This window comes from Acinonyx jubatus, chromosome B3 (assembly GCF_027475565.1).
Source record: "Acinonyx jubatus isolate Ajub_Pintada_27869175 chromosome B3, VMU_Ajub_asm_v1.0, whole genome shotgun sequence".
NCBI lineage: Eukaryota > Metazoa > Chordata > Mammalia > Carnivora > Felidae > Acinonyx > Acinonyx jubatus.
The window spans coordinates 79107887-79123987 of record NC_069386.1 but is presented as its reverse complement, the minus strand read 5'-3'; the positions used below and the strand labels follow the sequence as shown (position 1 = coordinate 79123987).

The 16101-nt window shown below is 38.0% G+C and overlaps 1 non-coding gene across 1 annotated transcript; it reads right to left on the bottom strand.

The window, feature by feature from the left end:
- Positions 1-15055: 15055 nt before the first annotated feature.
- Positions 15056-15160, bottom strand: LOC113601735 (U6 spliceosomal RNA). Its single transcript, XR_003423009.1, has one exon. It is a non-coding gene; the product is annotated as a U6 spliceosomal RNA (small nuclear RNA).
- Positions 15161-16101: the final 941 nt, after the last annotated feature.

Here is a 16101-nt window from a genome sequence, read left to right as displayed (position 1 = left end):
TATTTAACATCAAGTAATAGAGGTCACATTGGCCGCTGGAGTGCCACCAAAACTTCCCTCCTGAGTGAGGAAAGCTGTGGCAGGGAACATGAATTCATTCTAAAAGGCCCAGCCTACATCCCGTGTAAGCTCCTCAAGAACAAGTCTCTTTCCCTCTTTGATCATTGCTGTACCCATAGTTCCCAATGCAGTGTCTAGCACATAATGGTTATTCAGTAAGTATTTGTTGAACGAATGAATCAATCCTATTCTATCTTATCATTTGTTCCCTTGTACTATTTATCTGTTAATTTTAATTTTATTATTATTATTACTTTAAAGTGAGCTCTGTGCCCAATGTGGTTGAACTTAAGACCCTGAGAGCAAAAGTCATATGCTGTACAGACCAAGCCAGCCAGGAGCGCCCCCTTGTACTAATTTTTAGAAAGTACTTTAGAACAGTTTTATTTTTTAAAGCTCTATTTATTTATTTTGAGAGAGAGAGTGCAAGTGGGGAAGGGGCAGAGAGATAGAGAGAGGGAGAGTGCAGAACCCAATGTGGGGCTCAAACTCATGAACCAGGAGGTCATGACCTGAGCCAAAGTCAGATGCTTAACCAACTAAGCCATGCTGGCAGAAGGTTTACCGAAAAATCAATAACACAGAGAGCTACTGTTAATCCTACACCCAGATTTCCTATTATTAACATCTTTTATTAGTATGGTATAGATGCCACTGTCAGTGAACCAATACTGATACATTATGATTAACTAAAGCCCAACTTTATTCAGATTTCCTTAGTTTTTACCTAATATCCATTTTCTGTTGCAGGATCCCATCCAGGATACCGCATTACTTTTAGTCAGCATGTATTTCCTTAGACTCTTCTTGGTGAAGCTTTCTCAGATTTTCCTTATTTCAATGACCTTGACAATTTTGAAGAGTACTGGTCCCTCAGTAGGGATTTGTCTGATGTTTTTCTTACCATTAGGTTGGGATTATGGGTTTTTGGAGGATGGCCACAGAGGTGAAGTAACATTCTCCTCACATCATATCAAGGTTGCGTATATCCTATCAACATGACTTAATACTGTTGACGTTGACCTTGGTCTTGGGGCTGAGGTGGTGTTTTTCAGGTTTCTCTGCTGTGAAGTTACACTTTTGTACTTTGGCTCAGGTCATGATCTCACATTTAGTGAGTTTGAGCCCCACGTCAGGCTCTGTGCTGACAGCTCTGAGCCTGGAGCCTGCTCAGATTCTGTGAGTCCGTCTTTCTCTGCCCCTCCCCCACTCACACTCTGTCTCTCTCTCAAAAATAAATAAACATTAAAAAAAAAAGGAGTGAGGAGTTAGGTTCAACCTCCTTGAGGGCAGAGTAGCTATATAAATTACTGGAAATTCTTCTGCAAGGGATGTTTGTCTCCTTCCCTCTATTTATTTTCTACTTCGTTTTTTTTTATATGTGGTAATTCTTCTCCAAAAGGCTATAAGCATCTTGAAGGCAGAGACTATTCCATATGCTCTTCTATATCCCAGCGACTTGCACAGTGCTTTGGAGTAGAGGTAGATGCTCAGTCACTGGTATAAAGGATGGTTCATAGCTTCCAGTCCTGACAGCTTTCTGATGATGACTTACTCTTCTTTTTCACTGCAAGATTTGGGCCAGAAAATTGCCCATTTGGCTCTTGGCAAAGGTGTAATAAAAATGCTAATTATAATAGTAATTCTGACACTGTGTACAGCTATTTATACCTGCTCCTATAGAATCTTTGCAATATACCTGCAAGGTGGTTATCATCTTCATTTTATAAATGAAGAAACTTATGTCTAGATTGATTAGAAGATGTGTCGCAAATCACACAGCTAGAAAGCAGAGCCAGAATTCAAATCTAGCTCTCTAAAGCCCACACACCCTTAACCACCAGGTTATACTGTGTTTTCCCTCATGATAGCCAAATAAAGCCACAAGGAGGTGAAGGAAGTGACAAGAGCTAGAAGAATATGCAAAAAGAAGAAATAAATCCCTGAGTGGGGGTGACTGGTGTGTGGCCTCTGAGATCTGCTATGAAGTTTGTACATTCTCAAGAGAAGCATATAATCTGTAGGTTAGCATAACAAGATAATTATAAAATATTATTATGTATTCCAAGTACAAATATGGCAGGTTTTCCTCATATTCCTTTTTTTTAGTGTTTATTTATTTTTGAGAGAGAGAGAGAGAGAGAGAGAGAGAGAACAAGTGGGGGAGGGGCAGAGAGAGAGGGAGACACAGAATCTAAAGCAGGCTCCAGGCTCCGAGTTGTTAGCACAGAGCCTGATATGGGGCTCCAACCCCCGAACTGTGAGATAATGACCTGAGCCGAAGTCACACGCTGAACCGATTGAGCCACCCAGGCGCCCCACTCATATTCTTAACATTCAGGTCAACCAATAATTTCTAAAATATATCTATATGGAGCAAAAGCCTAATGTGATTCAGTTAATTTTTGAGGTAGATGGGTATTAGTGATGATCCCAAAACCTTTCCTCCAAAGGTCCATTTTACAGTATATATATAGTGGGACTATTCATTCTATTCTCCCCCAGGAAATGTGGTTGATTTGCAGTGGGGTGGTCAGATGATAGTGACAGTAATGGTTATTTGAAATCATTGGTCCAATGGCTTTTTTCAGCCATTAGCTCTGAAATAAAATATCTCTACATGTGGTTCTGGGGAATTATAAATTGACACTGTTGCTAAAATGTGAAGCTCACATAACATTTTCTACTGGAACAAAGAGTGTAAGCTGGAAACAAAATGTTTCCAAATAATTGTGTGTAGCAAAAGCCAATTTTTTCATTATACATCAATTTTTATTTTATTTTTAACATGGTACTTATTTATTGGCAGGATTATATACTTTTTTTTTAGGATTATATACTTTTTTAAAAAAAGTTTTTATTTTAATCAACTGGTGCTTATCACAAGTGTGCTCCTTAATCCCCATCACCTATTTCATCCATCCCCCTCCCCTCCTCCCCTCTGGTTACCATCAGTTTGTTCTCTTTACTTAGGAGTCTGGTCTTGGTTTGCCTCTCTCTCTCTCTCTCGTCCCTTTGCCCCTTTGTTTTGTTTCTTAAATTCCACATATGAGTGAAATCATATGGTATTTGTCTTTCTCTCACTGACTTATTTCACTTAGCATTATACTCTCTAGCTGCATCCACGTCATTGCAAATGGCAAGATTTCATTCTTTTTGATGGCCAAGTAATATTCCATTGTATATAGATATCACCTCTTCTTTATCCATTCATCGGTAGATGGACATTTGAGCTCTTTTCCATAATTTGGCTACCATAAACAATGATACTATAAACATCAGGGGTCATGTATACCTTCGAATTAGTGTTTTTGTATTCTTTGGGTAAATACCTAGTAGTGCAATTGCTAAATCACCGTGTAGTTCTATTTTTAAATTTTTAAAAAAATTTTAAACATTTTTATCGATTTGTGGCAGACAGAGCATGGGTGGGAGTGGGCAGAGACAGAGAGAGACACAGAATCTGAAGCAGGCTTCAGGCTCTGAGCTGCAGCACAGAGCCTGACATGGGGCTTGAACCTGTGAACCATGAGATCATGACCTGAGCCAAAGTTGGATGCTTAACTGACTGAGCCACCCAGGAACCCCACTATTTTTTTAAAAATTTTTGAGGAACCTCCATACTGTTTTCCACAGTGGCTGCAGCAGTTTGCATTCCCACCAACAGTCTAAGAGGATTTCCCTTTCTCTACATCCTTGCCAACACTCGTTTCTTGTGTTGTCAATTTTAGCCATTCTGACAGTTGTGAGGTGGTATCATGGTTTTGATTTGTATTTCCCTGATGATGAGTGATGTTGAGCACCTTTTCATGTGTCTGTTGGCCATCTGTATGTCTTCTTTGGAGAAATGTCTGTTCATGTCTTCTGTCCATTTTTTTTTTTAATTTTTTTTTCAACGTTTTTTATTTATTTTTGGGACAGAGAGAGACAGAGCATGAACGGGGGAGGGGCAGAGAGAGAGGGAGACACAGAATCGGAAACAGGCTCCAGGCTCTGAGCCATCAGCCCAGAGCCTGATGCGGGGCTCGAACTCACGGACCACGAGATCATGACCTGGCTGAAGTTGGACGCTTAACCGACTGCGCCACCCAGGTGCCCCTTCTGTCCATTTTTTAATTGGATTATTTGTGTGTGTGTGTGTGTGTGTGTGTGTGTGTGTGTGTGTTGAATTGTCTGAGTTTTTAATATTTTGAATGCTAACCCTTTATTGGATATGTCATTTGCCAATATCTTCTCCCATTCTATTGATTGCCTTTTAATTTTGTTGACTGTTTCCTTTGCCGTGCAGAAGCTTTTTATTTTCATATAGTTCCATTAGTATATTTTTTGCTTTTGTTTCCCTTGCCATAGGCCTCAGGGGACCTATCTAGAAAAGTTGCTATGGGCAGTGTCAAAGAAGTTACTGCCTATGTTCTTGTCTAGAATTTTTATGGTTTCAGGTCTCACATTTAGGCCTTTCATCCAGTTTGAATTTATTTTTGTGTATGGTAAAAGAAGGTGGTCCAGTTTTATTCTTTTGCATATTGCTGTTTAGTTTTTCTAACACTGTTTGTAGAAGACACTGTCTTTGTACCATTAGATACTCTTTCCTGCTTTGTCAAAGATTAGTTAACTATACAGTTGTAGGTTTATTTTTGGGTTTTCTATTCTGTCCCATGGATCTATGTATCTATTTTTGTGCCAGTACCATACTGTTTTGATCCATACAGCTTTGTTATATAATTTGAAGTCCAGAACTGTGATGCCTCCAGCTTTCCTTTTTCAAAATTGTTTTGGCTATTCAGGGTCTTTTCTGGTTCCATACAAATTTTAGGATTGTTGGTTCTAGTTCTGTGGAGAATACTGTTGATATTTTTATAGAGATTGCATGAAATGTGTAGATTGCTTTGGGTAATATAGATATTTCCATGGTATTTATTCTACCAACCCATGAGCATGGAATGTTTTTCCATTTCTTTGTGTCCTCTTCAATTTCTTTCTTTAGTGTTCTATAGTGTTAGGAGTATAGATCTTTTACTTCTTTGGTTAGGTTTATTCCTAGGTATCTTATGATTTTTGGTGCAATTGTAAATGGGATTGATTCCTTGATTTCTTTCTGGTGCTTCATTATTGGTGTATAGAAATGTCACATATTTCTGTATGTTGGTTTTATATCCTGTGACTTTATTGAAATCAATAAAGCAATTTTCTAGCAATTTTTTGGTGGAGTCTTTTGGGTTTTCTATATAGAGTCATGACATCTGCAAATAGTGAAAGTTTGACTTATTCCTTGCCAATTTGGATACCTTTTTTTTTTTTTATTGTCTGATTTCTGAGACTAGGACTTTCAGTACTATGTTGAATAACATTGTTGACAGTGGATGTCCCTGTCTTGTTCCTGACCATAGAGGAAAATCTCTAAGTTTTTCCCCATTGAGGATGATCTTAGCTCTATCATCTTTTTTATCTTGAGGTATGTTCCCTCTGTTTCCACTTTGTTGAGGGTTTTTATCATGAAAGCTATTGTACTTTGTTAAGTGCTTTTTCTGCATCTATTTAGAGGATCATATGGTTCTTATTCCTTTCTTTCATTAATGTGGTGTATCACGTTGACTGATTTGCGAATATTGAACCACTCTTACAGCCCAGGAATAAATCCCATTTGAGCATATGAATGATTCTTTTAATTTACTTTTGGATCCAATATGCTAGTATCTTGTTGAGAATTTTTGCATCCATGTTCATCGGGGATATTGGCCTGTAATTCTCTTTTTTAGGGAAGACTTTTATGCTTTTGGAATCAGGGTAATACTGGTCTCATAGAATGAGTTTGGAAATTTTCCTTCCATTTCTATTTTTTGAAATAATTTGAGAAAAACAGGTATTAACTCTTCTTTAAATGTTTGGTAGAATTCACTTGTGAAACCATCTGGCCCTGGACTTTTGGTTGTTGGGAGAATTTTTGATTACTAATTCAGTTTCTTTGCTAAAAGAGACTAGTTATCAGTCTGTTCAAGTTTTCTATTTCTTCCTGTTTCAGTTTTGGTAGTTTATATGTTTCTAGGAGTTTATCCATTTCTTCCAGATTGTCGAATTTGTTGGCATATATTTTCCATAATATTCTCTTATGATTGTATATCTGTGGGACTGGCTGTTATTTCTCCTGTCTCATTCATGATTTTAAAAATTTAGGTCCTTTCTCTTTTTTTGTTGATGAGTCTGACTGGAGACTAATCAATTTTATTGATTTTTCTCAAAGAACCAGTTCCTGGTTTCATTGATCTGTTCTATTGTTTTTTTTTTTTATTTCTGTATCATTTATTTATGCTATCATCTTGATTATTTCCTTCCTTCTGCTGTCTTTAGTCTTCATTTGTCATTATTTTTCTAGCTCCTTTAGATATATGGTTAGGTTATTTCTTTGAGATTTTTCTTGCTTTTTGAGGTACACTTGTATTGCTTTAAACTTCCCTCTTAGAACTGCTTTTACTGAGTCCCAAAGGTTTTGAATACTTGTGTTTTCATTTTCATTTTTTTCAATATACTTCTTTATTTCTTCAATGACATCCTGGCTGGCCCATTCATTGTTTAGTAGCATGTTATTTAACCTTCACATATTTGTGGTCTTTCCAGATTTTTCTTGTGGTTGACTTCTAGTTTCATAGTATTGTGGTCAGAAAAGGTGCGTGGTATGATTTCAATATTTTTAAAATTTTTGAGACTTGTTTTGTGATATAATAGATGATTTAGTCTGGAGAATGTTCCATATGCACTTGAAAAGAATGCATATTCTGCTGTTTTAGCAGGGAATGTTCTAATATGTCCATTAAATTCCTTTGGTCCAGTTTGTTGTTCAAAGCCATTGTTGCCTTGCTGATTTTCTGCTAAGATGTCCATTGATACAAGTTTATAAGTGTGTGTGGGGTGTTAAAGTACCCTACAATTATTGTATTATTATAGATTAATTCCTTTTTGATTGTTATTAACTATTTTATTTAGCTGGGTGCTCTCATAGTAGGTGCACAAATATTTATAATTGTTATATCTTCTTCTTGAATTGTCCCCTTTATTATGATATAGTGCCCTTCTTTGTCTCTTGTTACAGTCTTTGTTTTAAAGTCTAGTTTGTCCAATATATTGCTACTTAAGCTTTCTTTTGACATCCATTTTCGTGATAAATGTTTCTTCATCCCCTCACTTTCAATCTGCAGATGTCTTTAGGTCTGATAAGAGTTTCTTATAGGCAGCATATTGTTGGGTCTTATTTGTTTGTTTGTTCATTAATCCATTCTATTACCCTGTGTCTTTTGATTTGGAGTGTTTAGTCCATTTACATTCAGTGTAATTACTGATAGATATGTATTTATTCCCATTTTGTTACTTGTTTTGTGATTATTTTTGTGATTCTTCTCTGATCCTTTCATGTCTTTTTTTCTTTCATGATATTCTGGTTTTCTTTAGTGATATATTTGGATTTATTTCTGTTTATTCTTTCATGTCAGTATGACACCTATTGTTACCATTAGGTCTGTATCTAACATCTTTTGCATATAGCAGTCTATATTAAGTTGATGGTCATTTAAGTTTGAACCCACTGTTTACTCCTCTTCATGTTTTAGGGGTATGGTGTCATATTTAAATCCTTTTATTTTGTGAGTTCCTTGACTGATTTTTTACGGAAATATTCATTTTTATTACTTTTTTGTTTCCCATATTCATAATGTCATTTTTGGCCTTTCTTTTCCACTCAAAGAGTCTCTCTCTCTCTCTCTCTCTCTCTTTTTTTTCTTTTTTTCAGAGGAGGCAGTGAGTGGAGGGGCAGAGGGAGAGGGAGAGAAAGAATCTTAAGCAGGTTCCACACTTAATGTGGAGCCCAATGTAGGGCTCCATCTCATGACCATGAAATAATGACCTGAGCCGAAATCAAGAGTCAGACACTTAACCAACTGAGCCACTCAGATGCCCCAAAAGCATCCTCTATAATATTTCATGCAGGACTGGTTTAGTGGTTATGATCTCTTTTAGTGTTTGTTTATCTGGGAAACCCTTTATCTCTGCTTCTATTCTGAATGATAGCCTTGCTGGATAGAGTATTCTTGGCTTCTTGGCCGCAGGTTTTTCTCATTCAGCACTTTTGAGTATATCATGGCACTCCTTTCTAGCTTGGAAAGTTTCTACTGATAAATCTGCTGATAGCCTTATGGGGTTTCCTTTGTATGTAACTGTCTTATTTTGTCTTGCTACTTTTATTATTTTTTCTTTGTCACTGTAATTTTGACATTTTCATTATAAAATGTCTTGGTGTGGCTCAGCTTTTGTTGATTTTTATGGGAGTTTTCTGTGCCTCCTGGATCTGGGTATGTGTTTCCTCCCCCAGATTAGAGAAGTATTCAGCTATTATTTCTTCAAATAAATTCTCTGACCCCTTTTCTCTCTCTTCTGGGACTCCTGTAATATGAATGTTATTATATTTTATGGAAACACTGAATTCTATAAGTCTATTCTCATGTAGCATAATTCTTTTTTTCTCTCTTTTGGTCAGCATGATTACTTTTTACTCTATCTTCTATACTCTACTCCTTAATTCATTCCTCTGCTTTTTCCAGTCTGCTTTTCATTCTATCAGGAGTGTTTCTCATTTTGTTTATTGAGCCCTTTATCTCTGCTATGTTATTCTTTATTTCTGTCTTAAAAGTCTCACTGATGTCCTCCACTCTTAAGTCCAGTGAGTATCCTTATGATTATTGCTTTAAATTCTCCATCAGCCATGTTACTACATCTCTTTTGCTTAGATCTTTGGCTGTGGCCTTGTTCTTTTCTTTCATTTGGGACAAATTTCTCTGTCTTCTCATTTTGTTTAAGTCTCTGTGCCTGTTTCTGTTTTAGGAAAGTAAACTATATATCCTGTTATTGAGGTAATGGCTTAATGAAGAAGAGGCCCTGTAGTGTCCTGCAGTATGGTGTCCCCTGTTCCTCAGGGCCTGGCACTTCTGTGAGTGTCTCCAATCTGTGCTGCATGCACTCTGCTGTTGTTTGCTGACTGCTTTATCCTTCAGGACAGCCATCTGCAGAGGCTCTCTTTGCCCATTGTGGATAGTGTTTTGTCCCTAGCCTGAATGTGGCACATTTTAACTAGGTGTGCTTCGGTCTGCATGTGAAATGAAACCTGTTGCCAACAGGACGAGAACTGAGACTCTGTAAAATTCCCCATTGGGAGATGTGGTTGAGCAAGTTAGGTAGCAAGTGTCCAGTGCTGCTCTTGTCCCCACAGGTGGCCCTGTGGTTATGCTGATGGGTGGGAGAGGGAAATAGCACTGGCCAGTTCCTTTGTTCCCAGAAAACTCTCTTCATGAACATTGCCTGTCTGTGGCAGCTCCAAGAAGAGCAAATAACGTCCCCACTGTGTGCACCAGGCACTCTTCAGATTGCTGTTTCTAGGCTGTATGTCCACAGGTTGTTTGCCTTGTCTTCTCTTCAGGAGCTTCCCCAGCACCTCTAGGCTCTCCCAGAGCCAAATCCATTGACCTTTAGAACTCCAGGCTTAAGCCTCGCTGGTTGCAAGATCTCACAAAATTCAGCCTCTCTTGCTATCCAAACCAGTTGTTATGTGGAGTTGCCTTCCCCATGCACACCCCTGTGTGCTAGTTTCTCATCCTTCTCTGCAACTACAGCTCCCTCCCCACAGCAGTGGCCAGGATCTGCTTCTCTCCCAAACCTTGGCTCCACACTTCCTACCTTCTTTGATGTGGCCTCTTCTCTACCTTTAGTTGTGGAGTTTATTCTGCCAGTCTTCAGGTCACTTTCTGGGGTATTCAGGATTATTTGATAGTTATCTAAATGTATCTGTGGAATGAGGTGAACCTAGGTCCTTTTACTCTGCTGCCATCTTCCTCTCCCACATTACACAAAGATACAGCTCTTTGAAATATGGCATATATGAATTGAAGTATTTAATAAGACTTACTTCCAGCCTTAGTTTTTACTGCTCTGCTATGGTGGTATTTTCATGTTACAGAATAATTGTTGAAGACATTTTAATATTTTGCAAATCTGGGCTGCAATAAAATATAAGACTCATTATTATTCTTGTAATTTTATATAAGAAAAAAATGCTTCTAGGAGAACTATATTGATTGTAAGATGCATACTAATTTGAAAGGTGTTAAAATGTGGATAAAATGTGCACCAATGACATGTTATTACTAATTCTAAATGATATGATATGATTTTACAATAAGTGACTCATAAATACAAAAAAATGTTTAAACCGTGTCAAAGAAAAGGGGACACATTAAAAAAAACAGAGAATACTTGAATTTAGCTTTGAATTTCCTGGAAGGCTAAACAGAATATATGTATAAATACACACACACACACACACACACACACACACACACACACTATACTATTTATTGAATGATTAAAAGGATTTTGCCTCCTCAAAACATGAGCTTTTTTTTTTTATAGAACTGAGTTATAAAAAGAATGCTGATTTGGAACATATATAAAGAGCTGTAAACAATGTAAAGGCCATTGTCTTCAACAACAGTTTTAAAGAATATATAGAAATGCTTTCATTTGACAATTTCTTTAACCTTTGAAAGCAGAAAGCATGAGTGAAGATTTGGCCAATATCTTTAGAAATTTTGAAATAAAATTATTTAAATTGCTTGACCAACATTTCACACTAAAGAACATCTTTAATAGGAATGCTGTGTCAACTATGACAAACGTAGCAGTGAGATTTGCTAAGCTTTAAATTACCCTGAACAGCCACAATTATTTGAAATTTAATTGGTACTGAAAATCATTTTCATGGATGGCAGAAGAAAAGCACACATTTTAGCTGTTTTTAGATTGAGCTTTTTAAGATCAACAGTATTGTAATTATAATAAAAGCTGTTACATGACCAAAGCTAATTCAGATTATGCATTAAGCCCATGAGTTGCATTTGGTGTTTTATATTTCTTTCCTTTTTAAAAAGATCATTGTTACAGAAATTTTCAAACATGTGCAAAAAGTACACACAATATTATAGTGAACACTTCATCTATTGCCCAACTTGCACAATGATCAATTCATGGCCATTTTGGTTTCTTTCATGCCATTACCTCTGATTATTTTGAAGGAACCCTAGATATTATAATACGTAATTTCTAAAGGTCTTTCTCCAAGATAAGGACTTGCTTTTTAAATACAACCACATTAGTATTGTCATACCTAAAAAAATTATTAATTCCTTAATATCATAGCCACTTAGGGTGTACTTTGCTTCAGTTGTCTTATTAATTGTGTCTATAAATGGATTGTTTGCTGAATCAAGATCACAGAGACAAGAGACAAGAATGGCTGGGTATCTGTTGCTGCCCTTCTCAATCTCTGAACTGTCATGTCATCAAAAATATGGACTGAGTGCCTACAGTGGCAGGTGCCGTGGCTGCTAGGGAAACAAAGATGAACACAACAAAATTCTGCAGTCAAAGGATACATCATCCGCTGCATAGGAGGGAGTAAGTCCTCATTCCTGGGAATTCCTCTCATATTGAATCTAAATTCCTCATTTGCAGCCTATTTTGTCTTTTTATGTGTTTGTTTTTTTATTTATTTTTGAGAGAGAGAGAGTGAGCATGGGTGGGGGAGGGGCAGAGAAAAGGAGACAGAGGATCCAAAGCAGGTTCCTTGCTGTGAGCTTAGGGCCTGATGTGGGGCCTGAACTCATGACCTGAGCCGAAATAAAGATTTGGCATCATAGCCAACTGAACCACCCAGGTGCCCCCCTATTTCTTGTTTTTGTTTTTAGTGGACAAGGAACAATATCACCGCAGACTGTTATTACTGTATCTATTTTTGGTTTTTAGGGGTGAGCTTTCTTTATTGTTTTTACTTTGTTGTTATTTTTTGTTTTTGTTTGTTTCTACTTTTCTGTCTTTCATTTCCTCTCCTCCCATGTATCTGCTAAGTGTGTATGCTGTGTAACAGTGTAACTATAACACACTCCATTACGCAGTTAATTGGAAGACATAAGATGTGTATCTACTACCTAGGGGGATTAACCCCAAATGGCTGATTTGACAAAACAATCCTTGAACTTGTATTTCCTTGGAAACAGTGTGATTTGACTTGAAATTAAAAGACACGCTTTATAGTGTTCAGAGTATAAATAGCATCATTGTAATGTTTTAAAGTAATTTCATATCTATTATTTCTTTACATTTTCTATAATCCTATGAGTTATAAGAACAAGTATCATTATCTTTATTTGGCAGGTGAAAAAAATGCAGCACTAAGAAATTAGGCTGTGTAAAGAATACATACAAAGACAGAATGGGGCCAAGCTGAGAGACTGGTTATCTAGACTTATTCTGTGTTCCTCTACTGGTTTCTGATGTTTTTATGAAATCATGTAACACTGACTGTACTTTGATAGAAGAGGAGAGGACTGACATGTCCAGTATATGCATATTGGTCATTTTGACCTTCTTTCTCACTCCCCTTCTCAAAGCCCACTGATAAAACCCTTCCTACATGGGCAGCAGACCTTCCCAGATGACTCCGCTGATTGACCAAGGACAGACATCTGAACCTAGATTAACAGTGGGCTCTTTCTCCAAGAAATTTGAAACTGGCTTATAGAAACCACTTAGCATTGTAGCAGTGGCTCTTGAATAAGGAATATATGAAGCCAAGGTTGACCCATGGACAAGTTAAGCCAGGAAAGTTGGTCATGACAGAGAGAAGAGTAAATTAAATGGGCGTTTACTTCTGGTCAAGTGATCATTCCCTTTTTAAAAAATTTTTATTTTAAAGTAATCTCTACACCCAATGTGGGGCTCAAACCCACAGACCTGAGATCAAGAGTCGCATGCTCCACCCACTGGGCCAGCCACATGCCCCTATTCCCTTTTGAGGCCAGTTGTACTTCCTGGCTGGGAGATATGTGGTATTCATTCTATGAATTCCCTTTTTCTTAAGTATTTGAGTGGATTTCAATTCCTTACAATCAAATGAGTCCCAAGATGCAATCAAATGCTTTATTTAGGCAAAGGGAAATCATCTTAAGAGATTTTTCCTGGGGCTTTTACTGTTTTTCTAAACAGAGATGGAGTTTGTGTTGATGTTTTCACCTTTCCAGTGGTAGATGGAGTGTTTGTGGATTTCCTGTGGAGAAGTAAGAAGTGGAACTTTAAGTGCTTCTCCAGCACTGTAGCTTCTCCAGATCTGTAGGAGTTGGAGGAAAGGACTGTGCCACGATTCTCACTTCTGGGGGCTTCAGAGCAGCCTTGAAGCCAGTGGTGCTCCTCTCTGGTTGCCCCTAAGGGATAGTAGACTTCCTCCTGAGCAGGCTCACACTTTGAGATTTCTGTTGTGCAGAGTCCTTGTTAGCTCCTTCCTCACTCCTACTCCCTGCCATCTGGGATCCTAGAAACCTCAGAATTCAACATTTCTTCATAGGTATTTTATTTCCTTAACAACAACAACAACAACAATTTTGCAGTGCATTGCTACTCACTAAGGATTTATTGTGTTACTATAATGGACATTGCGGTTGTCTGTGTGATGTTCCTATCACCTTTCCCCATGTATAACACCTCGCTAATGAGTCTCCCCAGTTTTACACATCAGTGCATGGCATTCACCTGTCTACAATGGCTAGTTTGAGGCTCTCCAAAGCTGGGACTCTTGTTCATTGTGAGGTGTCATGTTGTCTCTTCCCTGGATGTTAAGGAGAAATTGTGTTGCCCTGGTAGCTGCTTGCAAGCATCTTTCAACAGTGGGAGAAGCCAGCCAGAAGAAGAGGCAACATAGGGAGTAAGGCAGAGCCAGGAAAGCTGCAGAGAAGTCTAGCCAGATCTTATGTGAACAATGCCTGAGGCTTACTTTTCCTCTGGACTTTTTGTTACAGGTGCCAATGAATTCCCATTATTATTTAAGCCAGTTTGAATTCAATTCTGTGTTATTTTCAGCATAAAATATTCTGATAGATACAGAGCTTTTAAATTCATTTACTTCTCTTAAACTTTGGGTTACTGATTTCACGTTCAAATATTAGCACCTTCGGGGGCACCTGGGTGGCTCAGTCGATTAAATGTCCAACTTTGGTTCAGGTCATGATCTCGTGGTTTGTGGGTTCGAACCCCGCATCAGGCTCTGTGCTGATTGCTGGGAGCCTGGAGCCCACTTCAGATTCTGTGTCTCCCTCTCTCTGCCCCTCTCCCACTCACACTCTGTCTCTGTCTCTTAAAAATAAGTAAACATTAACAAATATCAAATATTAGCACCTTAAAAGGACTAACACAGCACTACCTATTTCCCATATATATTTTGCCTTCAGGACAACCTTATGAGATAAGATAATACTATTATTCAATTTCCACTTTTCAGATGAAGATACTTGGGTGCTGAGAGAGTGTGACTTCTCTAAAGATACAAAACCTATAAGCAACAGGAAAGTCTGAATTTGAGCCTATTGCACATACCATATTGTATCTATTCATTATAGGGAAGAAATTAAAGATAAAATTCAGCTTTGTAGAGGGTTGCAGAAATCACTTATATTTGTGAAATACTTTAAATATTTCCAAAGCATATTTGACTCTATGTTACCACCATTTGACAAGTATCAACAGTAGGTGCTGACTGATATGGAGACCAGACAAAGATACTTCCTAGGAAATAAGTCAAGGTGTCTTTATCTAACTAATGCAGATAGAAGAAAGTGGTACACAGTGAAAAGATCAACACTGTTCTCCATTATAGACATACTGTGTAAGCCTCTGGCTCTTCCGGAGAGGGCTTCACTATCATTGCCTATAATTAAGGCTGAATGGCTGAGGTGCACATTGGGACATGTAGGAAGTGTCACTGGGGGGAATAGGCAGAACCAATACCCTCACCCACCCAAACCCAGCTGGATCTTTATGATCAGATCATCAATCTCAGTGTTACAAAAATTGACCATAGAGACTGGTATAAAATAAGCATCAACATACCGTCTTCTTTTTTCTTTCTAGTTTCAAAAATATGGAACATTTTTGCAAATTTGCATGTCATCCTTGCATAGGGGCTGTGCTAATCTCTGAATTATTCCAGTTTTATTATATGTGCTGCTTAAGGGAGCACCACACCCTCTTTGACACATTTATTCTCCCTAGGCTAGCGCAGTCCGGTCTGAGACCTTTCTGGCCTTAGAGCTGCAGAATTAGAGCAAGGGTCCATCACCCTGATGTCTCTGAGAATCTTAGAAGCCCTGACTAACTATAAGTCTGTCAGAGTGATGATTATAATTTTACAGATGGGTAAGTTAAGATAATTAAGTTGGGGGAGGTCAAAATTATGTGGCCTCCAAGTGCATTACAGAACTGGTAACAGAACTGAATGAAAACTGAGGTATTTCGACTGGCTCTTCAATCCTCGTTTAACTAGGATGCATTACCTTTTCACTCACGGGAAGTTACCTAAGCCAATTATGTTGTAAGTGAAGCCCAGAATAAAAATTAGGAACATCATTAGGGGGTCAGGCTGTGCCTTTAAGTATAAAACCCAAAAAGAGTTAAGCCTGGATGTGTTGGTAGTAATTAATGTTGAAGAGCTGGTAATGAGACTTGACACAGTTTAATCAGACTGTCTTGTGGTAACTGAGAACAGACACGCTATGACCCCGCCTGTGACAATAATGTGGAAAAGCCTGGCTTCTTGGTCAAGGGAGTGACTGTCAATCCCCAGGACAGTGCTGATTTCTCAGCATGGTGATGGGCTTCAGGACCATTAGGTTTCCGTAGCTTTCTGCTCTGTATTTTGATAGGTGCGTTTTTGATAAAGTGGGTAATAGCCTCTTTTCGCATTGTTAACATCCCATAGTGGTGCACCAGCAATGGCCTGTAGAAGTCTCCTACCACCATAAATTCTAAATGCTCTTGGCTAACTTAACCCTGGAAAGATTAGGATTGGGGTCATTTTAGATAATGGATAATTTGAGAGAGTTCCCGTGTCTCACTTTCACTCAGAAATATTTATTGACTGCATGTTGTGTATTGGGCAGTGTGCTAGTTCCTTGGTAGAGC